The sequence below is a fragment of the Pelodiscus sinensis genome, chromosome 3, assembly GCF_049634645.1.
Source record: "Pelodiscus sinensis isolate JC-2024 chromosome 3, ASM4963464v1, whole genome shotgun sequence".
Classification (NCBI taxonomy): Eukaryota; Metazoa; Chordata; order Testudines; family Trionychidae; genus Pelodiscus; species Pelodiscus sinensis.
The window spans coordinates 7,621,933-7,630,553 of record NC_134713.1 but is presented as its reverse complement, the minus strand read 5'-3'; the positions used below and the strand labels follow the sequence as shown (position 1 = coordinate 7,630,553).

General features: G+C 43.7%; 1 long non-coding RNA gene across 1 annotated transcript; it reads left to right on the top strand.

Moving 5' to 3' along the window:
- Positions 1 to 6,781, top strand: LOC142827550 (uncharacterized). The gene is made up of 4 exons (XR_012902220.1): positions 1 to 1,094; positions 1,214 to 1,813; positions 2,704 to 2,769; positions 4,042 to 6,781. It is a non-coding gene; the product is annotated as an uncharacterized LOC142827550 (long non-coding RNA).
- Positions 6,782 to 8,621: the final 1,840 nt, after the last annotated feature.

Below are 8,621 nucleotides of genomic sequence, written 5' to 3'. Positions count from 1 at the left end.
TGCAATGTAGACATACCCTGAGTGACCAGCAGGAGGCTCCTGTGCCAATGAATCCCACCGTTTTACTGTGTGTCATTGTGGAGGTGGGATAGGTAGGATTGGGGGCAGTTCCTGCCATTCCTCTCCTTAGTAATTCATTTCCTTTACTCTTATAAAATTAAAATAAAATACCCTAAAAAGCACCTGTCATATATTCAGACCACATAGTGAGGTGTATAGACAACAGCCTAAACAACTCTGTCTGTTTCCGTGAGTTCATGTGTGTGCAGATCTGTATTTACTCCTCACTCCTGAGTAGTATAAGGGCCCTACCATCAATCAAACTTTATCCCCGCCCCCTGACCCCGGAAGTCCCGCCCCTGTCCCCAGAAGTCTCCTCCTCCTCCTTCCCCTCCCCTCCTCACCAGAAGTCCCACCCTTGGAGGATAGTACATCCGGGGTCAAGTGGGACAGGTGACCAGAAGTAAAGGGTGTCATGTGACCCTGTTAGGCTCGTCACCTGTCACTGGAAGTCCCGCCCTTGGGGGTAATACATCCGGGGTCAAGAGGGACAGGTGACCGGAAGTAAGGGGTGTCATGTGTGAGTCTAAGGACTCTCCCTGCCTCCCTCTACCAATCAGGAAGGGTTTTTCCCCTGTAGGACTGCCCCGCTAACCACTTTGACCAATCGGGGGGCAGTTCCGGGACTGGTTGACCAGACCGGAAGCACGTTGTGTGACCCCTCCAAGAGCTTCCCAGGACACCCTCCCCCAATCAGAGCATAGCACTTTCCCATAAGTTCTAGCACCACACAAAAGAGGCCATCTTGTTCCAAGAGGGCGTGTTTCAGAGATTGTGAAAATGCTGAGCGGAAACATGGCTTTTTCACCAACTTTGTTTTGGTGCCGAGAAGAAAGCGTTACATCAGTGACACTTCCGAGGAGGAAGGAAAAGTTGAAGGGAGCCCTTTGGCCCAGCCACTGATGGATACACCAGAATCTGATGCCGAAACCCAACCGCTCACGAGGCAGCCTGAAAAGCTAGACGACCTAGAGGAGGAAGGTGCCTATGGCTCCCAGGAGTTGGACAAGGTGAATGGAAAAGAAGTCAAACAGGTAAATGAAAGATCAAAGTTGGGGCATCGTGGGGTTAGGAAACCGGGATTTTGTAAAGCTAAAAATATAAAAATGACCAGAGGGTCTTACATTATTTCTTTCTGGCAATCTCTCGACAGCTCGACGATGCCTTTCTAGCTGACTCTCAGACCCAGGACAGCATTGCATCGTACAAGGAAGATGAACCGGGCCCACCTTGGTTTTGCTCAACACTGATACAAAGCATTGAAGAGAACGCCAAGAATGATGGCCATGAAGAATTCAGGAGGTGTCTCGGCATTGGCCTAGTTGAGCCAGTGCCACATCATAAGCATAAAAAAGTTATGCGCTTTATTGTATGCCTTGGTGTTTATACCGTCCTTAGTCACTGTCTTAGGGAAAAGCTTTTTGAGGATTGTGAAGGTTGTGTCATAGATGTGCCAGCCCAGCGGCACCATGACTGTTTGACTTGGACTTCAGAGGATATGCTCTCTTAGTAAAATAATGGTGGCTATCTTTATTGCAGTGTGATCTGTTTAACATGGAACCAGTAACTTTAAGCTGCAATTCACCACCAGGCCAAGGGAAAAACCACTTTTAACTGTAGTTGTGCTTAATACTGTTTAAAAAAAACCCTGGGTAATACTAACTAACATTTGTGCTTATTCTTTAACTTGAAGGCCCAAACACACATGGGGGGGATACAAAACAAGCATGTGCCTGCTTTCCCATAGTGAAAGGTAACTTTTTTGCAATTGGCTTTTAAATGTATGTGGGGTTTGTGTGTGTGTGGGTGTGTCTAGACTACATGCCTCCTTCGACGGAGGCATGTAGATTAGCCAGATCGGAAGAGGGAAATGAAGCCGCGATTAAAATAATCGCGGCTTCATTTAAATTTAAATGGCTGCCCCGATCTGCCGATTAGCTGTTTGTCGGCAGATCGGGGCAGTCTGGACGCAACGCGCCGACAAAGAAGCCTTTCTTCATCGGCACAGGTAAGCCTCGTGAAACCAGGTTTACCTGTGCCGATGAAGAAAGGCTTCTTTGTCGGCGCATCGCGTCCAGACTGCCCCGATCTGCCGACAAACAGCTGATCAGCAGATCGGGGCAGCCATTTAAATTTAAATGAAGCCGCGATTATTTTAATCGCGGCTTCATTTCCCTCTTCCGATCTGGCTAATCTACATGCCTCCGTCGAAGGAGGCATGTAGTCTAGACACACCCTGTGAGAGAGAGATAAGGTCTGTGAAAGATATAGGTGTGTTTTTTAAAAAGTATTTGGTTGCAAACTGTTGGCTTGTTTCAAACTAACAGGTTTTTTACTGTGCAAAATGTGATGTGTTTTTTAAAATGGGTTTGAGGCTTTTGGGGGTAATCCTAACTAACCAAAAGCCCAAGCACACATGTGCCTTTTAAATACATGTGATGCTGCTGGATTTGTGTGTGAGAGAGAGGAGGTCTGTCCAACACATAGGTGTGGTTTTTAAAAAGTATTTGGTTGCAAACTGTTGGCTTGTTTCAAACTAAAAGGGTTTTTTACTGTGCAAAATGTGATGTGTTTTTAAAATGGGGTTTGAAGCATTTGGGGGTAATCCTAACTCACATTTTTTGCTTGTTCTTTATTCCATAGTCCCAAATATACATAGGGGAAAACAGAATAGCCCTGTGCCAGCATGCCTTTACCCTGTGGTATAAGGTAACTATCCATAATTATTTTTTAAAGCATGTGGGTTATTTTTTTCTTTTAACTAATTGTAATGTTTAAATTGTGAGGGTTCTTTTTTTCCAACACTTAATTGTGGGGGAGCTTATTGGTGTTTTTAAAGTATATATTGGCAAACTGCTGGTATAGAGTGTTTGGTGAGTTGCTTTTTCTGTGCAAAATGTGTTTTCAAAATAAATGGTCAGTTCTGAGTTGGGGGAGGAGGTGGTGGGGTTAGGCTAAAAGTATCTGGGTTGGTTTCAAAAATGTGGTGTGTTTTTACTTTAAACAAGCTGGCTGTAGGGATTAAGTTGTGGGTGATTCAGCGGCTTATGCTAGAGATAAGTGGTTTAAAAACAAACAAACAACATTTTGTTGCATACCGCTGCTTTTAAAAAATATTGTTGCAAATGGTTTTAAAACTATTGTGGAGAGTTTTTGAAGGTGTGTGTGATGGAGTTTGTGACAGACACAGGTGTGTTTTAAAATATATGTTGGCAATCTGCTGGTATAGAGTGTTTGGTGGGTTGCTTTTTCTGTGCAAAATGTGATGTGTTAAATGCATGCAGGTTTTGAAAAGTATATGGCTGCAAACTTGGTTTGGTGTGTTTTATAAAGCTGCTGTTTAGTGTGTGTGTGTGTGTGTGTGTGTGTGTGTGTGTGTGTGTGTGTGTGTGTGTGTGGAGGGGGGATGGGCCTGTACATGGCATAGGTGTAGGGTTTTCTTTTAAAGTACTTGGTTTGTTTAAACTAACAAGGGTTTTTGTGCAAAATGGATTTTAAAAGCAGTTTTGGTTTTTATTCTGCAAAATGAGATGTATTTAAAAATGTTTGTGGGTTTTTTGTTTTTTGTGTGTTTGTTTTTTTAAGTGGTAGAAATAAACTCAAAACTGGTGTTTGTTGTACAGCCTGAAATGGATTATTTTGTTTTAAAGCTATAACCTTTAAATAGAAAAGCACCCTAATGATTTTTAAAGTTTACAAGAGGGCTTCATGTATTTTATAATAATGTTGTTTGCGCCACAGTACAGTCAAAACACGAGGGATCCTTAGACCAGAGGGAAAACAAGCTCAAAAGAAAAAGGAAAGAGACAGCTGAAAAGGAAAATTCACCAGCATCAGTGACTGGTGGATGGATGAAGCCCAGTAAATATATTTTGCTTACTGGTTTGCTTGTCCTATGAGGTTTTAAGTAAATACATAGGTGTGGGTGAGAGAGATGGTAAAGTTCAAGGTTTTTTTAAATGTTTTTCCCCCACCTCATAGGCATGGGCAACTTTTCTGACAATGCTGTAATCAGAGCTACAAGGATACCTCCTCCAGAACCGCCAAAGAACCAGGAATCTGCTTTGAGACCTTTAACAACACAAAACAGCACAAGAGTTCAGATGAAGCATCCGGGCGGTCCAAACCTCACATACGTCAAACCCAAGGACAAAACAAAAGACTCTGGTAAAAAACAACCATGCAACCACAACTCCAGTTCCTCAGCAGCCACCACCACACCATGCCCTGAGGAAACTGTGAGAAAAAACACGTACATTCACAAACCCAGAGCACGCACTCTAGGGGTTCTGAATGTGCGCACACCTGGAGCACAGGCTCTAGGGGCTGCATATAAAAAAAACAAGGGCTGAAAACTCCTGTGATGCCGAGGTATTGCAGCCACGCAAACACAACTCCAGTTCCTCAGCGGCCACTGCCACACCAAGCCCTGAGAAAACTGTGAGCGAAAACACCCACATTCATAAACCTAGAGCATGCACTCTAGGGGTTCTGAACATGCGCAAAACCACACACATTCACAAACCCGGAGCATGCACTCTACGGGTTCTGAACATGCGCAAAACCACACACATTCACAAACCCGGAGCATGCGCTCTAGGGGTTGTGAATAAAAAAACAAGGACTGACAAATCATTCTCCCAAAACCATAAGCTCATCATAGCTCCCCCATATTCTAGTATTGGGGAAGAGTTTGATGCTTCATTCAGAAAACTGGTGAACTCTATAGCCTCAGGGGACCTAAAAGAAAGGGGCCTGGGTAAAAGGCATCCTCAGGGGTTCCCATGAGATAAGGTGTAAACAAAAGGGGGGACAGCATTTGGCAGATAAACGGGTGGCTGCCAAAAAGTTCCAGGCCAAGATCACTGCAATTTTTTTTTAAAAGGCTAAAGAGGTAATGAGGAAAAAAAGAGATGCCCCCTACTGGAGGCTCACAAAATGGCTTATCTGACCTGCAGGGTGGTAATGAGTCTGTAGACGGGTCCCTGGCTAGTCCTGATGACTCTCACAGAGACCGCTCTGACTCTGAAATAGCATCTGAGGTAGAAGATGCCCCTGATGGTCCCGCAGAGGAACCCACAAGTACCCCTGAAAATCCAGAATTGTATATGGAGATAGTGAGAAGTTGGCAACGTGAACTACCTAGATTTGGGGGCTCAGTGTATTGTGAGGAATTTCATTTTGTCAATCATGAGCAAATAAATTCAACTGAACAGGTTGTTGAAGCCATAGATAGGGGGATACAGTTAGTTCTAGATGACATTAATGGTAGGGTAGGCCCTGATGATTATGTTCAGTTATGTTTAGAGAGCCGTAATTTAACTAACCCTTTGTTTTCGGTCAGAAGAACTAGGGATGAGCTGTCTGCTGAGGATTTTTTTAAACCAGACCTCAAAGGTGTTACAGAGTAACAGAGAGTTGCACCTCGATGGAACATTGCTCCTCATTGTGACAGTTGTAAAAAACAGGGGTGGGGGCACTCGTAGAGTTTTAAATTCTATCCTTAGTAGTCAAATTATTCATAAAAAGAGACCATGTTTAGTAGATGTGGCTTACACCGGTACCAATCTCTGTTTTGCAGGTGGGCTCTTGGCTGTCATGTCCGATCGTAAATCTACGGACGCTGAATTGTTAAAGGGGCGCGAGAAACTGGGGTGGTCAGATCAAAAAAAGGTTATGCTCAGCAACGTAGCAAAGTTTGAACAGCATTTAGGAGTTAACATACAGGTGGTGCTGTATACGGCGAAAAGCAGCTGAGGCTTTTTTAAAATGGGGGGCCCAGTGTACCCCAAGACTTACTTTATCCTGTTGCACGATGAGCATTACTATGGGGTTCTGGATGTGAAAAAGTTGTTCAGAGCAAAAAATTATTGTGAGTTTTGCCACACAGTGTACAGTCACGACCACTCTTGCAGGTATCGTTGCCGCCTCTGCTTGAGCGGAACGTACTTAGACAGCGTGGGCGTGCCGCTGAGGTGTGCTAGCTGTAGACTGTATTGTCGATCCAAAGAGTGCTTAGACAGACACATAGACTGCGCATCAAAAAAACAAGTTGAATGCCTGTCTAAAACTTTGTGTGATGAGTGTCAGTCTTACGTGGACAAGCAGCACCGCAGTAAAGGGTGGCGCTGTAAGCAGTGTAGGGGCTTGCTTGTTGGCAACATAGACAGTCATCTCTGTTTTATGGACAGCCTTTGAAACCGATAATGGAGTATGCAGAAAAAATGTACCTGGTGCCCAGCCATCAGCTGGAGCAATTAAAGGCTCCCCCTCCAGTGGAGGAAAATATCAGAACAACAGCAACTCGCTTACTGGATGCTGAAATGAAGTCTGTTCTTCAAAGGACTGATTTAGCCGAATACGAAAAGGCTAAACTCTACAGCGCTGTGCATCAGAGGTATCTAACGTACGTGAGGCAAAGTGATGCAGATAAAGGGAAAATAACCTCCAGAAACAGCAAACACCTCAGACTCTGTGGTTCAGGAGGTCTTGGATAACATGAATAAGCGTTATAAGAAAAACACCTCAGTGTTGCTAAATAAGCTGGGCCAGGATAAAACTATCGCTTCCTGGAATGATAAAGGTGCATTTGTGTACAAAGGCTCGGTGGTTAATGGTTCTAACATGCTTGACTTAGCGTTGTCACCCAGACGCATGGGCTACATCTACACTGGCCCCTTTTCCGAAAGGGGCATGCTAATTTTCAACTTCGTAATAGGGAAATCCGCGGGGGATTTAAATATCCCCCGCGGGATTTAAATAAAGATGTCCGCCGCTTTTTTCCGGCTTGTAGAAAAGCCGGAAAAAAGCGTCTAGACTGGCCCGATCCTCCGGAATAAAGCCCTTTTCTGGAGGATCTCCTTCAAAGTAGGAATAAGAGATCCTCCAGAAAAGGGCTTTATTCCGGAGGATCGGGCCAGTCTAGACGCTTTTTTCCGGCTTTTCTACAAGCCAGAAAAAAGCGGCGGACATCTTTATTTAAATCCCGCGGGGGATATTTAAATCCCCCGCGGATTTCCCTATTACGAAGTTGAAAATTAGCATGCCCCTTTTGGAAAAGGGGCCAGTGTAGATGTAGCCATTCTGTCCCTAGCAGACATGTACCTAAAGGGTTGGATGTGTTTATAAATGCCATGGCAGAAATAAACGTCCCATGTTCCATCATGGGATATGCAGACAACAGAGTTCTTTTGGAACACCTGAAGGCCCCAGCCACTGATGCTGGGATGGATCGAAAAACACCGACTCCCTTTTTGTGTTCTAAAAAACGAAAATTGGCTAAACTATCTGAATGGCTCAGTGTGTGAAGTCTGTCATGTTCTAAAAATAATTTTTGAACTTGATCACATTTTGCTTTAAATAAAACACTTCTATATATATATATATAGAATATATATTTAATATATATATTATGTCTTGGTATTTTTTCTGAATTGTTCATTGTTTTTAAGAAAAAAAATTAAGAAAAACAAACATCAGTTGCCTTTAAACCCCTCACCTGGGGTGCTTTATTGAGCAACATGGCTATGAAAGTCATTGCAGGATACGCATATCTGAGTTTGCTGAAACATGTTTTGAGCAAGACTAGTCATGCCCAAGTATTTAAATTTATTTTTTACAAAGTTCATCGCCATCTGGTCATTTTACATTAAGTCATTAGAATACATTTTTAAAATCTGGTCAGAAGATAAACCCTTGCTATCGTAATGCAAGAAAAACACACAGTGATAGCCGCAGGCAACAGAGAGGGGGTGTTGTAATTGTCTAGTGTGAAACACAATGTCCGTGGCATTTTTGTTTAAAAATTTCATAATGCTTCTAGGAAGCAATGCGCTGTTCGGGGGATGCCCATATGAATCAAAAAACTCTCCCCGGTTACGCTCCGCCAGATACAAGGCAAGCCAGTGTTCACCTGGTTGGTTGTGAGGGTGAGTGTTGACCACCAAACCTAGCGGTCTCTGAGAGAACCTGCCACCAGGGAGCCAATCGCAAGGGAACACATCCAAGAAATTCAATTTTGTATAAGGGTCTGTTGATAAGACACGTGAGAGCTGCACGGTGTCCATCTTCACATGGAATCAAACAGAACGTTTCTCCTCTGATGTATCTCTATGACGTTGTCAAAAACCCCATACACGATCATATTGACGGTGACCGTCAAAGCCTTCCTAAAGTGTATTTTTGCTCTGAGGTTCCCTGTTTTAATCAGCGAATAGTGGTCGGTATATCCTTGGTCAGGAGAGAGATCGAAGGCAAACAAGGTGTAACCCCGTGCAAACTCCTCACGGTCAATTAACAGAGAACGATCTTTCATGTGTTTGCCTGCTGTCTGTACCAGATTCATGTATTCTCTCACACAGTGGCCGGCCTCAAAGTCTGGTTGCAGAGGTTTGGTTGGTATCTGTTCACCATCCACATACAGGGCCACAAAATTAATATAATAATGTTTAAAATGAAAGGGGTTTGAATTAGAGGTCCTAATTCGAAATACCGTTACTCCTCGTGGAATGAGGAGCAACGGTAGCTCGAATTAGGATCTCTAATTCGAACTTCCTACTCCG